Genomic DNA, 24,312 nt, shown 5'->3' on the forward strand with positions numbered 1-24,312 from the left:
ACGTTCAGCGTCCACGGGCCCCTGCTGCGTCTTGTGAGTTGTCGGGGTAAGGTGACAGTGCAGATGTACGCGAGATGGTCCGTGAAGGTCGTCGGCCAGAGTTCTGCATCACGGGTTGCTGTGCGGAGGGCACGCGAGTCGTATATCCGGCCCAGACGACTGGCAGAATGGCTGGTAAAGTGCGTATATCCACTCTGGGTCCCATGATGTAAGAGCCATGTGTCGTGAAGCACGAGGTCACGTATCAATGCTTGTAGAGCCGGGCATGGGACGTAATGCGGTATCTGGTCCTCGGGCCGCAGAACACTGTTAAAATCGCCGTCCACTATGTAATGGTCCATATTTCCTTGCAAAAGTGGGGCTACCTCCTCCGAATAGAAGACATGCCTGTCACCACGGTGCGAATTACCGGAGGGAGCGTAGACGTTAATGAGGCGGACTGCGCCAAGTGTGAGTGCGATGCCTCGCCCGTTCGGCAAGTACGTCACGTCCGTCGCGTCTATGCCATCTCGGAGAAGGATGGCCGTTCCTCCTGCGCCATCACCTAAGGGTAGGCTGTAGGTGGTGTAGCCATATAGATCTAAACGCAGCTCGGGACGGACCTCCTGGAGAAGGGCAATGTCCGCCGCTCTGATCATGTCGTATAACATGCGGGTCTTGACAGTGGAGTGGACACAATTTACAATGACTGTTCCTACAAGGTATGACTGAGACATATCAAGTGGCGGAGGCAGTGTGCCGGTGCAAGCCCACAGTTATCTCACACACCACACAGCCATCCAACTGCATGCTGTGCACTACTGTGCCGTATGAGTCCCTGACTGGCAGAGGCCTCCGGGCTCAATGTCAGCCATGGGCTCTGGTGGAGATATCGATGTTTGCTGTGCATCATCTGCCTCCATATCGTCTGCCCAATCACCAAGAGACGATTGGGATGTCATTGGTGGCTGGTCGTTTTCACAGGAGCCCACATTTTGGGAGTCGACGCAATGCGCCTCGTTTTCTGGGCCACCAAATTTAGGAGAGTGTTCCTTGTCTTCAGGCACCTTTTGGTGAATGATGCCACTGGAGTCCGTTGCGATTGTGGACGAGTCAACGAAGTCGATGTCTTCAGCCGGCTTCACATCCCTGTCCTGTTCTTCAACTGACAATCGCCTCTTCTTGTGTCGCTTGGGTGATTTTTGCTTTCGGGTCCGAGATTCGACATCCACTGGAGGGCGGGGCTCGACACAGTCTCGGTCACTAGGAATCCCTGTGTCCGATCCCGACAGTGACGGTGGCTGGGTGCCCACGACGCTGCGGTGGGCAGAGGCTGTAGGAACCTGTGCAGCGTTGGGCTGCGGCGTCGTCGACGGCGCTGACTCTCCAACGGAGCTGGCAGCGGCTGGAGGAGGTAGCAGGTTTTGATCATCCATCACATCATGTCGTGCCGCCTCCACATATGTTAGCGGGAGAGAGGGCATAGTGGATCGTTGGGGAAGTTCATTGCGGGGCACCTGAACGAGGCGGCGCTGCAGACACTCAGTTCTAACATGGCCCTCCTGGCCGCAGCCCGAGCATGTCCTCGGTTGTCCATCATATATAACAATTGCGCGGCAGCCACCAACCAAAATATATGATGGAACGTACTTCTTGAGTTCTATGCGCACTTGTCGTACCCCGTTAAGAACAGGGTACGTTTCGAGTGTGTTCCATTTTTCCTCTGTGTGGCTCAGAACTGTGCCGTATGGCCGCAGCGCACGGTATGCACCCTCAGACCAGCATGGTCAACTCCTACCACGCTCACATTACCGTCTTCGTGACAGAAGCGAAAGCCGTTTGCAGATCGTTGGAGTAATCTGTCGCAGGCCGCTTCGTCAATCAGTTTGAGGTACACTGTGCTGGTTACAATAGACAGATGAATGCCTATCAGTTCTTGTGGTTCTATGTGCATGATGTCTCGTAGAAACCGTTCAATTTCATGGGCCTTCGGTCTCGTGTTCGATGCGTTGAACGTTAGTTTGATTGTAGCTTTTCGATATGAGAACGCCATGGCGGGTCGGTACAGGTACTATAAGGCAATACAACGACGCGACCGCGCGCTAGCGGGTAAACAACAACACCTGCGGGGCACTGCCCGGAGCGCCGAGCCCGTCCGAACGGTATCACGGCTGAAAGCCGACTACCACTGAGCTATCGGGGCGGACTGTGAATATCAGGTATCCGGTAAAGTATCAGCTCTCAGACATCGCTGTGGCCGGAAAAACACCCTGCAAGCACCAACGACGGACCAACGACGACTGAAGAGAATCGACCAAACGTGACAGAAGTGCAACTCTTCCACAAATTGCTGCAGATTCAATGCGGGGCCATGAACAAGTGTCAGCGTGCGAACCCTTCAACGAAAACATCGTCGATATGGGCATTCGGAGCCGAAGGCCCACTCGTGTACCCTTCATGACTGCACGACACAAAGCTTTACACCTCGCCTGGGTACATCAACATCTACATTGGACTGATGATGACTGGAAATATGTTGCCTGGTCGGACGAGTCTCATTTCAAATTGTATCGAGTGGATGGACGTCTACGGGTATGGAGACAACCCCATGAATCCATGGACCCTGCATGTCATCAGGTGCTGTTTAAGCTGGTATAGGATGTGTAATGGTGTTGGAGTGATATGGGACCCTTGATACGTCTAGATACGACTCTGACAGGTGACACGTACGTAAGAATCCTGTCTCATTACCTGCATCCATTCATGTCCATTGTGCATTCAGACGGAGTTAGGCAATTCCAGCAGGACAATGTGACTCCCCACACGTCCAGAATCGCTACAGAATGGTTCCAGGAGCACTCTTCTGAGTTTGAACACTTCCAATGGCCACCAAACTCCCCAGACATGAACATTACTGAGCATATCTGGGGTACCTTGCAGCGTACTGTTCAGAAAAGATCTTCACCTCTTCGTAGTCTTACGTACTTGTGGACAGCCCTGCAGGATTCATGGCGTCAGTTGCCTCCAGAACTACTTCAGATATTATTCGAGGCCATGACACGTCGTGTTGCGACACTCCTGCGCGCTCTCGGGTTCCCTACATGATATTCAGCAGGTGTACCAGTTTATTTGGCTCTTAAGTGCAGATAAATAATCTGTCGGAGAGAGTGAGCAACAATCTGCGACTCTTGCCCGATAATATTGCAGTGTAGGGGAAAGTGTCGTCGTTGAGTAATTGTAGGTAGCTGCAGGATAAATTGATGAGGACTTCTAATTGATGTGCTGGATGGGAGCTTGTTCTAAACGGGGTAAAGTGAAAGCTACTGCATGTGAGTACAAAAAACCGCCATGTCGTGTTCGAATATAGTATTGACACAGTTACGTCAAGCGTGCAGTTGGTAAACGGTATGAAATAGAGTAGACTCGTAAGGTCAGATGTAGGAAGGGTGTATTGTAGAGAATTGGGATAGTTCTCGGAAAATATAACATAATGTATAATCGATATTATGTAAGGAGTAAGTGTGCGAATCATTCTTGAATATAGCTTGTGTATTTAGGACCCCGACTAGGTAGAATTAAAGGAAGAAATACAGATGCGTGCTGCTTGATTTGTTACGGGTACGTTGGATCAACTCGCGAGTATTAAGAAAATGATCCTTGAACTCGAATGGGCATTCGTACAGGAAAGAAGACGTTCTTTTTTTTGTGAAACAGTATTGAGAGAGTTTAGAGACCTGCCGTTTGCGACTGCAGAACGATTCTACTGCCACCGACATACATCTTGTGTAACTACCGCGAAGATAAAGAAACCAGGGCTCGTCGTGAGGCATATCAGAAGAGTCGTTTTACCTTATCTCTATTTGCCAGTGGAACAGAAAAATGAGTAGCTGCCGTTCAACGTACTCTCGTCAGTCCCGGGATAGAATTCCGGCGCCTCTTAATTTTTGATTAATAATCGGCATTGGCGGCCGAAGACTTCCGGCATAAGAAGTCAGTCTCATTCTGCCAACTGCCTTATCAAAGAGGGCAGAGGAGCGGACCTAGGTTCAGGGCACTCACTCATCCTGGGGGTAGGAAACTGCCACTAAATGCGGAAGAATCAGCAATGATCAAGGGCATGAGGATGCAGAAGGCAATGGAAACCACTGAATTAAAGACACGTAACGTAAATCCACAGGACATGTGGCCTGTAATTGAAGAAGTGTCATGATGATCTCTCCACTGGCAAAAGATTCTGGAATAGTCCCCCATTCGGATCTCCGGGAGGGGACTGCCATGGGGAAGGTACCATGAGAAAAAGATTGGATAATCAACGAGAAGATAACGAGTCGGGACATGGAATGTCAGAAGCTTGAACGTGGTAGGGAAATTAGAAAATCTGAAAAGGGAAATGCAAAGGCTCAATCTAGATATAGTAGGGGCCAGTGAAGTGAAATTGAAGTGAAATGGAAAGAAGACAAGGATTTCTGGTCAGATGGGTATAGGGTAATATCAACAGCAGCTGAAAATGATATAACGGGAGTAGGATTCGTTATGAATAGGGAGGTGGGGCAGAGAGTGTGTTACTGTGAACAGGTCAGTGACAGAGTTGTTCTTATCAGAGTCGACAGCAAACCAACACCGACTACGATAGTTCAGGTATACATACCGACGTCGCAAGCTGAAGATGAAGAAATAGAGAAAGTGTATGAGGATACTGAAAGGGTAATACAGAATGTAAAGGGGGATGAAAATCTAATAGGCATGCGAGATTTGAATGTAGTTGTAGGGAAGGAGTAGAAGAAAAGGTTACAGGGGAATATGGGCTTGGGACAAGGCATGAGAGAGGAGAAAGGCTAATTGAGTTCGGTGACAAGTTTCAGCTAGTAACAGCGAATATTCTATTCAAGAATCACAAAAGGAGAAGGTCTACTTGGAAAAAGCCAGGTAATACGGGAAGATTTTAGTTAGATTACATCATGGTCAGACAGAGATTCCGAAATCAGACACTGGAGTGTTAGGTGTACCTAGTATCAGATAAAGACTCTGATCACAATATAGTAATGATGAAGAGTAGACTGAAGTTTAAGACAGTAGTCAAGAAGAATCAATATGCAAAGGAGTGGGATAGGGAAGTACTCTGGAATGACGAGTTACTGTTGAAGTTCTCTAAGGCTATATATACAAATGGTTCAAATAGCTGTGATCCTTATGGGACTTAACATCTGCGGTCATCAGTCCCCTAGAACTTAGTACTACTTAAACCTAACTAACCTAAGGACATCACACCATCACACACAGTCATGCCCTAGGCAGGATTCGAACCTGCGACCGTAGCGGTCGCGCGGTTCAGACTGAAGCGCCTAGAACCGCTCGACCACACCGGCCGGCGCTATAAATACAGCAATAAGAAATAGCTCAGTAGACAGTACAGTCGAACGGGAAGGGGAATCTCTAAAATGGGCCATCACAGAAGTTGGAAAGAAAAACATACGTACAAGGAAGGTAATTACGAAGAAACCGTGGGTAACAGAAGAAATACTTCAATTGATCGATGAAAGGAGGAAGTACAGAAGTGTTCTGGGAAACTGTGGAATACAGAAAAACAAGTCACGGATGAGTGAAATAAACAGGAAGAGCAGGGAAGCTAAGACAAAATGGCTGCATGAATAATGTGAGGAAATCGAAAAATGATTGTCGGAAGTCAGGAAAGTCAGTACAAGCTTCGATGACATTAAAAGCAAGGGTGATAACATCAAGAGTGCAGCGGGAACTCCACTGATAAATGCACAGGAGAGAGCAGATGGGTGCTATGAATACATAGAAAGCCTCTCTGAGGGGGAAGACTTGTCGGATGTGACAGAAGAAGAAACAGAAGTCGATTTAGAAGAGATAGGGGATCCAGTATTAGAATCAGAATTTAAAAGACCTTTGGAGGACTTAAGATCAAATGAGGCAGAAGGGATAGAAATAATTCCATTAGAATTTCTAAAATCATTGGGGGAAGTGGCAACAAAACGATTATTCACGTTGGTGTGTATAATATATGAGTCTGGCGACATACCATCTGACTTTCGGAAAAATATCCACACACTTCCGATGACTGCAAGAGCTGACAAGTGCGAGATTTATCGCATAATAAGCTTAAACAGCTCATGCATCCAAGTTGCTTACGAGAATAATATACAGAAGAATAGAAAAGAAAGTTGAGGATGCGCTAGATGACGATCAGTTTGGCTTTAGGAAAGGTAAAGGCACCTGAGAGGCAATTCTGACGTTGCGGTTAATAATGGAAGCAAGACTAAAGAAAAATCAAGACACTTTCATAGGATTTGTCGACCTGGAAAAAGCGTTCGGAAATGTAAAATGGTACAAGATATTTCCTAATTCTGAAAAAAGCAGGGGTAAGCTATAGGGAGAGACGGGTCATATACAATATGTACAACGGCCAACAGGGAATAAGAGTGGACGACCAAGAAAGAAGTGCTTGTATTAAGAAGGGTGTAAGACAAGGATGTAGTCTTTCGCCCCTACTGTTCAATCTGTACATCGAGGAAGCAATGATGGAAATAAAAGAAAGATTCAGGAATGGAATTAAAATTCAAGGTGAAAGGATATCAATGATACGATTCGCTGATGACATTGATATCTTGAGTGAAAGTGAAGAAGAATTACATGATCTGCTGAATGGAATGAACAGTCTAATGAGTACACAGTATGGATTGAGAGTAAATCGAACAAAGACGAAGGTAATGGGAAGCAGTAGAAATGAGAACAGCGAGAAACTTAACATCAGGATTGATGGTCACACAGTAAAATAACCAATGACGGATGGAGCCAGGAGGCCATCAAAAGCACACTAGGAATGGCAGAAACGGCATTCCTGGACAGGAGAAGTCTTCTAATATCAAATAACGGTTGTGGAAGAAATTTCTGAGAATGTACAGCTGGAGTACAGTATTGTATGGTAGTGAAACATGGACTGTGGGAAAGCCGTAACATAAGAGATTCGAAGCATTTGAGATATGGTGCTACAGGCGAATGTTGAAAATGAGGTGGACTGATAAGGTAAGCAATGACATGGTTCTGCGCAGAATCGGAGAGGAAAGGAATACGTGGAAAACACTGATAAGGAGAAGGGACAGGATGATAGGACATCTGTTAAGACATGAGGCAATGACTTCCATGGTACTAGAGGGAGCTGTAGTGAGGACGTAGGTTGCAAGTGCTACTCTGAGATGAAGAGGTTGGCACAGGAGAGGAATTCGTGGCGGGCCGCATCAAACCAGGCAGAAGACTGATAAAAAAAAAATGCTAACACAAGGAAAAGAAAGAAGTTGTTGAGCCCAAACAAAGCAGAAAGTACCAGTACAAAAGCCTGTGCGCATTTACAAAAGATAATGTCTGGTGGAACAGTGACGATGTGGTATACTACGAAATGCTTCCCCGAGGTCTAACCATCTCTGCTGACATTTATTGCCAACAATTGAGACGTCTTGCAGACGCAGTCGAAGAACAACGACCAGGACGAGTGTGTGAAGTGATGCTGCTCCACTGCTAGACTGACAAAAAACACTATACAGGATTTGGATTGGGAGGTCATGCGATACCCGCCTTATTTACCTGATCTTGCTCCTTCAGATTTTCACAATTTCCGTTCTCTACAGAACAACCTTCAAGGAACTGCCTTTCCGCATTGAAATAAGCTCCGAATATGGCCCGACGAGATCTTCGCTTCAAAACTACGTGATTTCTGCAGTGTTGGCAGGCTGTTGTAAATAGAGAAGAAGAATATATTATTGAATACTAAAGTCTCTGTTACGTTATCTGTCCTGTTTGTTAAAGGTAAGGATAAACGCTACGAACTTATGCATCAACCTAATATTTAGCCAGTCCAAATTACGGCCTTAAGGCCGTCTCTCACTTTTGATAAGGAACAGCACACGCCGAAGATATTACAAAACATTTCCAATAATAATAATAATAACTGACACTAAATATAATAACAGTAAAGGGCATTTAGAATGATATAGCTTGGTAAATTTGAAGCCATGTTTACGAAGAGGTTCACAAATTTTTTAAAAGCTATATATTTTCAAACTGTTTACAAAATGAAAAATGGCTCTGAGCACTATGGGACTTAAGATCTGTGGTCATCAGTCCCCTATAACTTAGAAGTACTTAAACCTAACTAACGTAAGGACATCACACACATCCATGCCCGAGGCAGGATTCGAACCTGCGACGTAGCGGTCACGCGCTTCCAGACTGAAGCGCCTAGAACCGCACGGCCACACCGGCCGGCTTTAGAAAATAATCTCATCCCCTTCAAAATACTCACTATTACATTAGTCCCACAGGCGCTTCCATTGTTCGAAGCATTTTTTGTAGTCATCTTTAGAAATGGCTGACAGCTCCGCCCTCGTTTTTTCTTTACTTTTTCAGTACTGTCAAATCGGTGTCGTTTCAGCCCCTTTTCATGCGTGGAAATAAGGAAGAGTTGCACGGAGCTAGGTCGGGCGAGTAAGGTGCGTGGGGCAGCGGAACCATGCCATTTTTAGCCAATAATTATCTAACAGAGATGGCTGTGTGCAGGTACGTTGTCGTGGTGGAAGAACTAGTCTACTGTCTGCCACAAATTCGCTGAATCGAGCTCCTAGACAACCCACTAATCTCTGACAGCCGATCAACTGTCTGTCGACGGTCTGTGAGCACGAGCTCTCGTATTTTTTCAATATTTTCGTCGATTTCGGAGATTGATGAACGTCCAGAACGAGGTTTCTCGTCAGTCGACATGTCACCATTTTTAAATCGAGCAAATCATTCGTACACTGGAGTTTTTCCTACAGCGTCACCTTGGTAAGCTGTTTTCAACATTAAAACAGTTTCAGCAGGATTTTTACCGAGCAGAAAACAAAATTTCACAGATGTACGTTGATCACTTAAACTTGCCATCATAAAAAAACGTACCAACAGCAAAAGAGCGGTAGGAAAAACAATCACTGCAGAGGAACAGAACAAGCCACGTCAACAACACAGGCGGCACTGATTTGGCTATGAGTTGCGCTATTACACGCCTAGGGGCAGAAACACGTACTACACAAGCTCCGCCCAGGACAATGTTTTTTTTTTTTTTCGGTACCCCCTCGCAGTTTTGTCAGAAGCAGAATGAATAAATGTAAAGGAGAAGATGGTGGTGGTTAGTGTTTAACGTCCCGTCGACAACGAGGTCATTAGAGACGGAGCGCAAGCTCGGGTTAGGGAAGGATTGGGAAGGAAATCGGCCGTGCCCTTTCAAAGGAACCATCCCGGCATTTGCCTGAAACGATTTAGGGAAATCACGGAAAATCTAAATCAGGATGGCTGGAGACGGGATTGAACCGTCGTCCTCCCGAATGCGAGTCCAAAAGGAGAAGACTTTAATGACACTGACAGTAGCTATTATGAAAGAAAACAATATTGATAGAGAACTCTGTAGGCAAGAGGTAGGCAGCTGCACAGAATATGGGAGACATAGCTGTTATGATAGAAAGTGGACCATTAACTGTCTTTTGAAGTTTGGAAGGAACTTAATTTCTCTCATATTATGAAAAACCTTATTCCACGTTCGGGTTTCTCATACAGAAAATGATTTAGAGAACATTGCATTATGACGGTACAGAGAGAATTTTACTTTGTTGAGAACGAGCATTTCTGCGGTGCTACTCATAGAGTAAGAGATGAAGACAAATAAGAGAGAGTGCAGCGATTGAGGCTACGACAGAGCGAGAACGCTACCGCACAACCACGAGCTGCGGGCTAATACGCAAGAACTGGGAGAAAAAGCGCCATACAAGCAACTTCTTTCGTGGATGAATTTTCATTAAGTTTCTTCCGATGACTCTGAGTCAGGTGTCTGCTTTTCCCACTATCTGCTTTATGCGATAATTCCACTTAAGGTCGCTCTGGATAGTTACGCCTATATACACTCCTGGAAATGGAAAAAAGAACACATGGACATCGGTGTGTCAGACCCACCATACTTGCTCCGGACACTGCGAGAGGGCTGTATAAGCAATGATCACACGCACGGCACAGCGGACACACCAGGAACCGCGGTGTTGGCCGTCGAATGGCGCTAGCTGTGCAGCATTTGTGCACCGCCGCCGTCAGTGTCAGCCAGTTTGCCGTGGCATACGGAGCTCCATCGCAGTCGTTAACACTGGTAGCATGCCGCGACAGCGTGGACGTGAACCGTATGTGCAGCTGACGGACTTTGAGCGAGGGCGTATAGTGGGCATGCGGGAGGCCGGGTGGACGTACCGCCGAATTGCTCAACACGCGGGGCGTGAGGTCTCCACAGTACATCGATGTTGTCGCCAGTGGTCGGCGGAAGGTGCACGTGCCCGTCGACCTGGGACCGGACCGCAGCGACGCACGGATGCACGCCAAGACCGTAGGATCCTACGCAGTGCCGTAGGGGACCGCACCGCCACTTCCCAGCAAATTAGGGACACTGTTGCTCCTGGGGTATCGGCGAGGACCATTCGCAACCGTCTCCATGAAGCTGGGCTACGGTCCCGCACACCGTTAGGCCGTCTTCAGCTCACGCCCCAACATCGTGCAGCCCGCCTCCAGTGGTGTCGCGACAGGCTTGAATGGAGGGACGAATGGAGACGTGTCGTCTTCAGCGATGAGAGTCGCTTCTGCCTTGGTGCCAATGATGGTCGTATGCGTGTTTGGCGCCGTGCAGGTGAGCGCCACAATCAGGACTGCATACGACCGAGGCACACAGGGCCAACACCCGGCATCATGGTGTGGGGAGCGATCTCCTACACTGGCCGTACACCAATGGTGATCGTCGAGGGGACACTGAATAGTGCACGGTACATCCAAACCGTCATCGAACCCATCGTTCTACCATTCCTAGACCGGCAAGGGAACTTGCTGTTCCAACAGGACAATGCACGTCCGCATGTATCCTGTGCCACCCAACGTGCTCTACCCTGGCCAGCAAGATCTCCGGATCTGTCCCCCATTGAGCATGTTTGGGACTGGATGAAGCGTCGTCTCACGCGGTCTGCACGTCCAGCACGAACGCTGGTCCAACTGAGGCGCCAGGTGGAAATGGCATGGCAAGCCGTTCCACAGGACTACATCCAGCATCTCTACGATCGTCTCCATGGGAGAATAGCAGCCTGCATTGCTGCGAAAGGTGGATATACACTGTACTAGTGCCGACATTGTGCATGCTCTGTTGCCTGTGTCTATGTGCCTGTGGTTCTGTCAGTGTGATCATGTGATGTATCTGACCCCAGGAATGTGTCAATAAAGTTTCCCCTTCCTGGGACAATGAATTCACGGTGTTCTTATTTCAATTTCCAGGAGTGTATTTTACTGGCAGATGCTGTCTCCAGTTGTTTGTCATTAATAGTGTTGTTGTACGGTACTGGATTTCTTTTCCTATGTGTGTGCAGTATGTTACATTTATTTACGTTCAGGGTCAACTGCCAGAGCCTGCATCATTCATCAATTCTCTGCAGGTCTTTCTGCAAATTCTTCTATCTTCTAACGTTGCTACTTTGGTATAGACAACTGCATCATCTGTGAATGGCCTTAAAAAGCATCTGACCCTTTCTACTAGATCATTTATATACGTTGCAAAGAGCAACGGTCCTGTTACGCTTCCCTGTGGTACTACAGATATTACCTTTATATCTGTAGATTTTGTTCCGTTCAGAGCAACGTGTTGCGTTCTATCTACAAGAAAGTCTTGAATCAAGTCGCAAGTCGTATCCGATACTCCGTAAGCTTTTTTTTTTTTTTTTCATTAGACGGCAATGCGTCATGGTTGTAACGCCGGAAATGCATATCCTCCTATTTCCATCTATTGCACTGCAAATTTTTTTCCTTATTTTCTTACCTGAAGATATAACATTTCTGTGTCTTTGTGTATTGTAATTGTTTTACTATTTGTATATATATGCATTTATGTCGATGTATAATTGGTTTGTTTTGTGAATATTATTTGTATGTATACGCTGGGTCTGGCCTAGGGAAAACTATACTATCGAACGAATACATCGATAGGTCGTGTGGAGAACGAAAGTGTTTAGGATCTTTGGTAGTGTTAACTCTGTCGCGTGGAGCGCGGAGAGGAAGGGTCTGGCGGGAGTAGTGCAATGGAGCAGTTGTGTTGTCTGACGCTCCCGCGAGATGCCGCGCGTTCGGGGTTTGGCAGCGTGTAATTGCGCTCGACTTGCTATGTTAGTTTCTGACACGGTGTCGCGGACGGGAAGCATTAGCTGGCGCACATCAAGAGCCCGTTTCGCCTGGTGACAGTGTCGAGAAGAAGGCGCGCCAACATCCAGCTTCTGCAACAGCGACGGCCGACAATGAGTGACAGTCGCCACCTCCTCGATCGACGGCTTCAAACGTTCAATCATCCAACAAGGAAGACTGGAAGCACGTAAAGTTTTAGAACTGTATGACAGACCTCAGCTTTTCAAACTGTTCCATTTTCGTAACTAAATTACAGCAACGTAGCATGAACCTTTGTTGCTCATTGTCCCAATTGCATTACCAAGCAGGGTCCCTTCCTTTTCCGGAATGAACCCGAGTGTCGTTGAAATTCAAACGCCAGCATCATTCGATTTCACTGCTTTAATTTCAAAGTTCAGTTAAGGTATTCATAGCTGGCTACAATATTTAGATTACACAAGCACAAATTAAGAGTGCGAGTTTTGTTACCGTATTTTAGCTTACCTGTGACTGCAGCTCAGCTTGGTACGTACTAAATTTTATATTGTTAATTGTTCAGAATCATTTAATTCAAGTTCAAAGTTAAATCTCTTATTTCTAAATTGCGTAGATTCAAGTAGCTTTTGAAATGATTGTTGAGGTAGCCCAAGACTAACCGTATTTTACTGAATTTCGATGTGCTTCAGAAAGAAAGCTCACTATTAACTTCAGTCACTAAATTAACTTTCGATTTTCCGGTTTTATTAATTCTTTTGCTAAATTAAGTCAGAGTGTAGCGAAATTTATTACTTGTGACAAAGTTTCAGTTTTCACAGTACACGTGTCAACCTTCAGTTGCCACGCTTCTAGTGCTAATTATATGTGTAATAACCTTTCTTTTTCAGTTACTATAGTAATTTTCCTTAGGACTGGCGACCGTAATTTCCCCCAAATCTCAAATATCTAATTACCGCTAGTTAATTGTTAACGTAACGGCCGCACATTTACTTTCTTTATTAACTTTACCCCTTTTCAAAATTAATTTCCACCAGTTTCATTTGCATTTTTCCTTTCATTTAGATGTAACCCTTTCCTCCCTCTTTACCGACAGATTAACTTCGGTGACGATTGCTTTTCCCAAATTCCCATTAGGTACACGCGGTTAAATTTTTCACTGTCATTAAGGTCGATAAGTGAGGGGGAGGTTACATGGTGTCAAATGCCTTACTGAAATCAAGGAACTCGGCGTCAACCTGAGAAGTGTTGTCCACCACGCTGTGGATCTCATGGACAAACAGAGCGAGCTTAGTTTCGCAGGATCTCTGTTTGCGGAATACATGTTGATTTTTATAACCGATATGTTCATTTTGCAAAACTGTCCTGATTCCATTCTGACCGATTTGTTGCAATCGTTACATACTGCAAGATTGCTACTCTCTTTTAGAATATGGACCTTAATAAAAATGGCAAGGTACTGTTAATCAGAACACAGGGAGAAGTTGTGATCTAGATGACAATAGATTTATTCATCCTTAACATCACAAGACAACAAAAATGACTAAAGAAATGTCACACAAACATTTTTTTATTTGACAATCGCTTTCACTAACATGGGGGTCTATGGTGGACAAAGTGATCAGCTGGGGATCGACACGCGACACTAACCGGAACACTAATTTCTTTATCTGACTTCATACACGCGAGTCTGGGTTATGGCACAAAAACTGCGTCACCATCAAGTATCTATACTGTACTATTCCAAAAAAAGAAATATCTGCTGAGAAACATATATTGGAGCCCTACGCCGTAACAGCGAATACTTTACCGTCCTGCTGGTCAGGGCGGCCCACCACGATGCGCTTGGCGACTGCGGTCATAGACAGCAGCAATCTGTTGTTAAGGACGCGTGGGCGAAAAATGCAAGTACGCGGTCTCACGTTCGGTTAATTCGGAACACAGGCACTTCCCTAAGAGCCTATGAAACCCCGGTCGATTCCAGTGTGCAAGTGGACCCATTTGCTGGTCTGCCAAACCAATCTGACTCTGTGCCACGACTGTGCATGACGGGATATGTCAGATGTTTATATGGCCGACTCAAGACGGATAAGTACACCCACACAACACTCGCTGTGTGTGTGATGCTAGAAACAGTACCTCTGATGGTTCAGAAGGTGTCTGGTACAGGCTCTAAGTGGCACACTAGCCAAGGACACAAGTCTCACCGTTTAGGTAGAGACCTGCAGTTCTTTACTAGCGAAGCACCAGTACAAGAGAGATCTCTTCTCTTTCTGTCCGCTTACTCGTCAGCTCGGTAGCAAAGCACATTTACATCTTAGACTTCCCCCACTTTACCACAAACCAATCATGAGCTGGAGCGTGGCATTCAAAGCTGGTACAGCGCCCTTTGCTCTGTATACACCGATTTGACCAATCAGAGACTTTAAAGTTAATTGAAAAAAAAAAAAAGATTCAGCTTTGCAGCCTCTTTCCCACGCATTTACACCACGTCTTTTGCTAACAACATGACCAGTATTGAACCACAGCCTGCCATAAAAAGCTTGTTATCTCCCCTGTTGCGTCCATTTAGAAGTTTCCAAAGAACAGCCATAAACTCGCTAAAAGCTTCATGCTTTCACAAATATGTTTTGTAACAGAGTCTGGACGTCTGGGCGCCAGTGACCTGTCCCACTGAAATTCGTAGAATGCTCACAGTTGTCTCGTCAGCTTCCTGCCTACCAAGGGTCTACAATGCTCTGACCATTGCAGTGGCAGCTTCTCGGTGCTATTGAGTCTATCTGGATGTGCATGCCGACCGACTGGCTCCAACTAATGTGTCTGCACAATGAAACCGCAAATTCGGCCCTCCGGAAATATTTCCACCCAGGTTCTGCAGAAAAAGCCCGCTTCCCTCAGCCCACCACTGTCATGCGCTTTTACTGCAGTCGGTTAAATCGGCACCCTATTCCTTTGAACGCAGGCAGAGCTTACCGTTTTTTCTTCCCTAGAGCACACTAGCAAGAGCATTAACTACTGCCCACCATTTCATCATGATGTATGAAGTCAAATCGTAATAAAGATCATCTTCGCTAAGAACATGAAGCGGCATAACACTGAATCAGAAGTGAGAGTGCCCTGCAATCTCTCATTACGTTTGGCGGGATGTAAAATATGTGTGGAACCACTGAACAGCACTTGAAGAAAATTTTGACTTGTGTGCTTAGGAAACAGAACGGTACAGTCGACAGTGTCGAAAGTTTTGCTGAAATCTAAAAATCACATAATAGTTGCTTGCTGTTTAACCTTAGTTTGTTTCAGTTCATCATTCTTTTTTATAAGAAAAGTCGTAGTGCCAGAAACCTGACTGGCAGTCATCTTAAAGTTTGTTTGGTGTTAAATAATTACTAAAACCTTGCAGAATGCTAGTAGAATGAAAATGGGAAGTTATTTTTAAGAATCCTTCTTGTGTAACGGTTTTATGAGTCCCTGCTTACAGGCAGTTCTCTACTATCCCAACATTCTGCCAATGAATGGAAGTCTATGACCTGTTTCACCTGGATTGAACCTATTCCTCACAAACTGTTGTACTTACGTGGTTTTAGATTTGACTGAGTCAAGTAGTGACTCATTCGTATTATAGTCTTAGTAGACTATGTTCTTCGTCTTCTGAAAGACATAGTTTTACCTTTATGAAAAGTTAAAGCAAGTTATCAACCTCCGAAACACTGGAAATCTTCGAAATTCTACTATTTATATTGTCTACAATGTCTTTAAGGGAAATACGGAAGCATCCGATCCCGCCCGTCTGCTTTGACCCATGACGTCACAAATATGGCGGAAACGACCATGAACCACGATTCCAATATGGCGCATATAAAGTCGGTACGTACACATCATGAGGACGAAAATACATCGAAAAAGAAACACTTTCCGCAAAAAGCCTAATGACACTAACGGGACAAACGCGGGAAATGGGGTGTTTTTGGGTGGGGGAAAACTAAATATAAACAAATTTAGACACCCACCCCCATACAAAACCACACAAAACGACAAAAAAAACCGACATCACAAAACTCCCCAAATACCACTAAACACAATATCATCTGGAATCGGACAATTCCCTTGACCTATATAGCTCAACAGCAGCTCCCGATCCCATAAATTAGGATCAAACACTTCTCTTGGCCTACATAGCTCAAAAAAATCTCCCAATACCAATATCAACATACCCAGCCACACATTGGGATCGAACACTTCCCTTGACCTGCGCACTGTTAATTTTATCCGTCATATCCATTCCTGAACAAAAACAACAACCGATTAATTTTACTAAAATTACCACACGATGTACAGCAAACAACACTAAATTAACCTTCACACAAAATCGTTAACTCACTGAAACGAATTCCACTACAAACGCAGCCGACACTCGAACAATTCTGGATAATGAGCAAAAGCAAACTGAGCCCATTACACCACACAAACGAAAATCCTGAACATACCACCAGTGAGTACAACAAACCGCAACACGACGACATCTACAAACACGCCACACTCACAAACCAAACTCCGCGCCGTCATGACGTCAAACACAACACCCTTACGTCACGGGTCAAAGCCGACGCGTGGGATCGGACTCTTCTGTCGACCCTCTTTGAAATATAACATGAACAGTTAGCCTTCAAATACGCTTAGGTGGGACCCACCTGAACTTACAAGAGTGGACAAAAATACGGAAACATCGCGAGATATGCGTTCTTGAACATAAATGCAAGTGCTAGCCAAGCCTGCAGGTTTCGCTATTGTATTTGACGACGAACGGTACTGGTGCAATGTCCTCAGTACGTTGCAAGTGTCAACAGTTGTGAAAATAGTGTTCTGTGTAGTTGTTCGTGTATGATATCGGAGTTAACTGACTGCTAAAGTGGGCAAGCTGTTGGTGCTCGTATGGTGAGTGGTTCAAGAGGCACCGTATCGAAGATTTATGTCTCATAGAGGGTAAATGGAAAAACACCATTCGCTAAGTTACAACACTGACGGACATGTGTGTTGAGTGTTTGTGACAAACAGTCATTGGGGAGGACTGTGACGACAAATGAGAGGACAACTGCAAAAGTCACTGTGGAACTGAATGTCGCACTCGCGAGCCCTATCAGCACCAAAATAACACGAAGGGAACTCCATAAGCAGAGAATTCCAGGGCAAGCTGGAATTACAAAACCACTAATCAGTGGTGCAAATGCCCGCAACAGAAAAATGTGGTACCGAAGCCATGAAACCTCGGTTACAGAGCAATCGGGAACGTCATTTGGTCAATGAGTATTATTTCATACTAGTTCCAAATTCTGTCCATTTTTACGTCCCAAGAGTGAAACATGACTGGGTCGATTATGGTTTGGGCAGCCATATCTTGGTATGCCGTGGGCCCCATGGTCACTCTGCTAGATCACGTTACTTCCAAGTATTATGTGACCATTTTGGCTGATCCAGTCCACCCCATGGTACAATGTTTGTTCCGCAATAGTGATGCTGTGTTCCAAGAAGACAGGTTCCTGTTCACACAACTCACATCATCCAGGACTTGGTTCGCGAGCACGAGAATAAATTTTCAGACCTCCCCTGGCCAACACAGCAAACAGATCTCAATATTACCGAACTTTTGTGGCGTACTTTGGAGAGAAGTGTATGTGTTCGCTATGTACCTCAATCGACATTACCTGAAATTGCCACTTTTTTGCAGGAATAATTGTATAAGAGCCTCGTGACAACCATACACAACTTGTATTTATCCATTCCCAGACGACTGGATATAGTCTTGAAGAAAAGAGCCTGCCGGTGTGACCGAGCGGTTCTCGGCGCTACAGTCTGGAACCGAGCGACCGCTACGGTCGCAGGTTCGAATCCTGCCTCGGGCATGGATGTGTGTAATATCCTTAGGTTAGTTAGGTTTAAGTAGTTCTAAGTTCTACGGGACTGATGACCTCAGCAGTTACGTCCCATAGTGCTCAGAGCCATTTGAACCATTTGAAGAAAAGAGGAAGTAGAGCCATTTCAGTAATAATTGTCTACCTCTACATGGCCAACGTTTACCACGCGTTACAGCCATCCTTTTAAAAAAGAACCTGCTTACTGTAGTGGCAAACGTAAGAGGCATTTCTGCTGAAATGCCAGAGCTTTCGTAGCGCAGTAGGCTCTGTTGATGTTCCGCACTGATGTGTCAACCGCACATCGATAGAGCTATAGGATATCTGTTGTCATTGATAGCAGGAACAATCCTGATTTGTGTCGCTCCTTGGGAGCGCTGATGATAGATCTCTGCCTTTCTTTCCCTTGATAGCTTTCTACTGTTTCTCTCTCCTTACGAAGCAGGTGGTTTATTAAATTACTCTGTTTTTCAACCACAGATGCATGGCTGTGAATCCATATCCAGTGCTCACCACGTGCAAGTAACTGTCAAGTTTGTGTCTGCGATACTAGTGTCGTTTAAAAATACAGCAACGCGCTTAGATGATTTCTTTTTTGTGGAATAATTTGTGTCGGTAAATGTTTTGCATCTCATGGTAATTTTCAAACACTGCCAGATGAATCTACGGCCCCTAAAACATTTCATAATTTATTTTGCAAGACAGGATAATTTAATTTTTGTCAGATTGAGAATTAAATTTTTACCACCCATCGTCCCTAGTAATGGAATTGAGTTCATGTACAAAAAGAAGTTTTTATTATTACATGATTTGTACAAAAGCTGAATCTGAAATTTAATTGGAGAATCTGACTCATATTAACACACTTTCCAGATGCTGTGGCTGACAATTTTGATTTAGTCTCCCTCGTTTGACGAAAACTTTGCGATAACCATGTTTTCTTTTCCCGCTAATCTTTCACATTAAACTTCGTATATCCATAATTGAAATGGACGATTTGGGACGTCAGCTAGTGTAATATATGTTAATAAATGACGAAATTCCTCTAGCTCTATTAAGGTGTTGGTTTTATTGGCGACTAGTTTCGATGTTGTTGCAACATCATCTTCAGGCCCATACTTGTTGTCAACATCCGTATGTGTCTAACACTAGAAGTCAGTGGTGAGATAGGCGTGTTCCATGAGTTACTACCTGCCTTCCGCGTGGAATACGCCTATCTCACTACTGACTATTAGTGTTAGGCACATACGGTTGCTGTCAACAAGTATTGGCCTGAAGATGATGTTGTAACAACATCGAAACTAGTCGCCAATAAAACCAACACCTTAATACAGCAGCCGGCCGGTGTGGCCGAGCGGTTCTAGGCGCTTAATTCTGGAACCGCGCGACCGCTACGGTCGCAGGTTCGAATCCTGTCTCGGGCATGGATGTGTGTGATGTCCTTAGGTTAGTTAGGTTTAAGTAGTTCTAAGTTCTAGGGGACTGATGACCTCAGATGTTAAGTCCCATAGTGTTCAGAGCCATTTGAACCTCAATACAGCTGGAGGAATTTCGTCATTTTTAGCATATATATCATATTAAAGATCTACGACAACGCCCAAACAATGAACAATCTGTATCATCTGAGTCTCTTAACAAAGAACACTTCTTCTTTAAGCAAACAAAAAGGGGACAGAGTTTAGTAAAAATTGCTCATGATTAATAGAGGGTGGGCACTACTTGTGTTGTCTGACAACGTCATTTTGACTTCAGTAGCTTGCCTGCAGAACCATTCGTAGATACTGTCTGCATGGAACACTACGGTTTTTTTTTCCTGATGTTGTAACATGCTTTGCGTGCAGTGGTTGTAATCACTGGCTGGCGACAGACATGTCGGTCAACCGCTAGATTACTACCTGATGCAGTCAATTATTTATGACTTGATCTTCCCTATATTTGGAAGATTCTGATATTAATTTATAAAGTACTGTAATATGCTTGAAAGTTAAATGCTTGCAGAGTAAGGTGGCTATGAGCCATAATGACGCCAGTGGGTGGTGGAACAGCGGTGGGAGTCCAGGAGGCTCCAGATAAAGGCAGTTACAATTGTAGCAAGTTCTTTCATTGAAGCATATATGCAGACCAAAACATATTGGTTCAAGACAAATGGATTCCTGCTGAATGAAAACAAAACACAGCAGATGGTTTGTAGTCTTAGAGATAAGCTTCTGTCAGATGATCAAAGTTATATCAAATTTTTGGGGGTATACATAGATGATAAATTACCTTGGGGTCAACATGTACAATATATTAGTGGTAAGTTGTCAAGAGTTATTTATCTGTTGAGGCGACTTACGCATTGTATTCCTGAAAAATATGTTAGAACATCCTATTTTTCATTCTTTCAAAGTATAATACCATATGGAATTATTTTGTGGGGGAACTCTAGCTGTGTACATGACATATTAATACTGCAAAACAAAGCTATTAGGATAATTACTGGTTCTGCATATAAGGCACACTGTAAAGCATTGTTCTGTGAACAAAAAATCATGACTGTTATAAACTTGTACATATACTATGTTCTAATTTATACGGAGAAGAAATTACCAGAAACAACAACCAGCGAAAATGTACATAGCCACAATACAAGAAGGAATAGGTGCCTCTATATTCCTTACCATAGATTGTCAAAGTCACTCAACAGCTATGAAATCATGGGGTACAAATTATTTAATAATCTTCCTCAATCTGTTCAAGAATTACCTGAACAATTATTCAAACAAACAATTCATGACTGGCTAGTCTTCCACCCATTTTACGGTACAAGAGAATTTATAAACTGTAATATAATACGATAATGTTAACAACGAACCTGTTGTTTCTTTCAAACTATTAATTGCATTTTAGTATGTATATGACGTTGTCTATTGCTGTAATGGCCGAATGACAGTAAAATTATTATTATTATTATTATTATGACCAGTGGCGGCTGGGCACTGACTTCTGCAGGGCTGGTTGCCCGCTTACCCCACAATGGCGATGCTGTGCTCCACCCCTCCGATGGCCTCGTTATATACACCAGCTGCGCGGTTTCTGTGCCAGCAGCGTGTTCTCTATAATGGCGTACGTGTGACGTCGCTGGGCTATGCACGGTTGCGTCTTGGTGGCTGATGCCCACCTCGGGGAGACACCCGTCCATGTGGTGGTAGGCAGTTTGCATGCACGGGGAGTGACCAGCTGCCCATAGGCAGGAGTCTGCCGTGCTGTTCGAGATGACCTCATGTGGTCTACATGTACATCTACATCTTATTGATTACTGGGCATTTCACAATAAAGTGCTTGGCAGAGGGTTCAATGAACCACCTTCAAGCTCTCTCTCTACCGTTCCACTCCCGAACGGCACGCGAGAAAAACGAGCACATAAATTTTTCTGTGCGAGTCCCGATTTCTCTTATTTTATCGTGATGATCATTTCTCCCTATGTAGTTGGGTGCCAACAGAATGTTTTCGCAATCGGAGGAGAAAACGGTGATTGAAATTTCATGAAAAGATCCCGTCGCAACGAAAAACGCCTTTGTTTTAATGATTGCCACTCCAATTCACATATTTATTTATTTTATTTTTTATTTTATTTTTATTTTTTTTCTATACTCCGCGAGCCACCTTACGGTGTGTGGCGGAGGGTACTTATTGTACCACTATCTGATCCCCCCTTCCCTGTTCCATTCACGAATTGTGCGTGGGAAGAACGACTGCTTGTAAGTCTCCGTATTTGCTCTAATTTCTCGGTTCTTTTCGTTGTGATCATTACGCGAGATATATGTGGGCGGTAGTAATATGTTGCCCATCTCTTCCCGGAATGTGCTCTCTCGTAATTTCGATAATAAACCTCTCCGTATTGCGTAACGCCTTTCTTGAAGTGTCCGCCACTGGAGCTTGTTCAGCATCTCCGTAACGCTCTCGCGCTGACTAAATGTCCCCATGACGAATCGCGCTGCTTTTCGCTGGATTATGTCTATCTCTTCTATTAATCCAACCTGGTAAGGGTCCCATACTGATGAGCAATACTCAAGAATCGGACGAACAAGCGTTTTGTAAGCTACTTCTTTCGTCGATGAGTCACATTTTCTTAGAATTCTTCCTATGAATCTCAACCTGGCGCCTGCTTTTCCCACTATTTGTTTTATGTGATCATTCCACTTCAGATCGCTCCGGATAGTAACTCCTAAGTATTTTACGGTCGTTACCGCTTCCAATGATTTACCACCTATGGCATAATCGTACTGGAATGGATTTCTGCCCCTATGTATGCGCATTATATTACATTTATCTACGTTTAGGGAAAGCTGCCAGCTGTCGCACCATTCATTAATCCTCTGCAGGTCTTCCTGGAGTACGTACGAGTCTTCTGATGTTGCTACTTTCTTGTAGACAACCGTGTCATCTGCAAATAGCCTCACGGAGCTACCGATGCTGTCAACTAAGTCATTTATGTATATTGTAAACAATAAAGGTCCTATCACGCTTCCTTGCGGTACTCCCGAAATTACCTCTACATCTGCAGATTTTGAACCGTTAAGAATGACATGTTGTGTTCTTTCTTCTAGGAAATCCTGAATCCAATCACAAACCTGGTCCGATATTCCGTAGGCTCGTATTTTTTTCACTAAACGTAAGTGCGGAACCGTATCAAATGCCTTCCTGAAGTTCAGGAATACGGCATCAATCTGCTCGCCAGTGTCTACGGCACTGTGAATTTCTTGGACAAATAGGGCGAGCTGAGTTTCACATGATCTCTGTTTGCGGAATCCATGTTGGTTATGATGAAGGAGATTTGTATTATCTAAGAACGTCATAATACGAGAACATAAAACATGTTCCATTATTCTACAACAGATTGACGTAAGCGAAATAGGCCTATAATTATTCGTATCTGATTTATGACCCTTCTTGAAAATGGGAACGACCTGCGCTTTCTTCCAGTCGCTAGGTACTTTACGTTCTTCCAGATATCTACGATAAATTGCTGATAGAAAGGGGGCAAGTTCTTTAGCATAATCACTGTAGAATCTTACGGGTATCTCGTCTGGTCCGGATGCTTTTCCGCTACTAAGTGATAGCAGTTGTTTTTCAATTCCGATATCGTTTATTTCAATATTTTCCATTTTGGCGTCCGTGCGACGGCTGAAGTCAGGGACCGTGTTACGATTTTCCGCAGTGAAACAGTTTCGGAACACTGAATTCAGTATTTCTGCCTTTCTTCGGTCGTCCTCTGTTTCGGTGCCATCGTGGTCAACGAGTGACTGAATAGGGGATTTAGATCCGCTTACCGATTTTACATATGACCAAAACTTTTTAGGGTTCTTGTTTAGATTGTTTGCCAATGTTTTATGTTCGAATTCGTTGAATGCTTCTCTCATTGCTCTCTTTACGCTCTTTTTCGCTTCGTTCAGCTTTTCCTTATCAGATATGATTCGACTACTCTTAAACCTATGATGAAGCTTTCTTTGTTTCCGTAGTACCTTTCGTACATGATTGTTATACCACGGTGGATCTTTCCCCTCGCTTTGGACCTTAGTCGGTACGAACTTATCTAAGGCGTACTGGACGATGTTTCTGAATTTTTTCCATTTTTGTTCCACATCCTCTTCCTCAGAAATGAACGTTTGATGGTGGTCACTCAGATATTCTGCGATTTGTGCCCTATCACTCTTGTTAAGCAAATATATTTTCCTTCCTTTCTTGGCATTTCTTATTACACTTGTAGTCATTGATGCAACCACTGACTTATGATCACTGATACCCTCTTCTACATTCACGGAGTCGAAAAGTTCCGGTCTATTTGTTGCTATGAGGTCTAAAACGTTAGCTTCACGAGTTGGTTCTCTAACTATCTGCTCGAAGTAATTCTCGGACAAGGCAGTCAGGATAATGTCACAAGAGTCTGTGACACTATCTCCCCTACTTCGCGATAATACAAAACGAGCTGCCCTTCTTTGTACTTTTTCGATGTCATCCGTCAGCCCCACCTGATGCGGGTCCCACACCGCACAGCAATACTCCAGAATAGGGCGGACAAGCGTGGTGTTAGCAGTCTCTTTAGTAGACCTGTTGCACCTTCTATGTGTTCTGCCAATGAATCACAGTCTTTGGTTTGCTCTGCCCACAATATTACCTATGTGATCGTTCCAATTTAGGTTATTTGTAATTGTAATCCCTAAGTATTCAGTTG

The sequence above is a fragment of the Schistocerca nitens genome, chromosome 4 (genome assembly GCF_023898315.1).
Source record: "Schistocerca nitens isolate TAMUIC-IGC-003100 chromosome 4, iqSchNite1.1, whole genome shotgun sequence".
NCBI classification, from domain to species: domain Eukaryota; kingdom Metazoa; phylum Arthropoda; class Insecta; order Orthoptera; family Acrididae; genus Schistocerca; species Schistocerca nitens.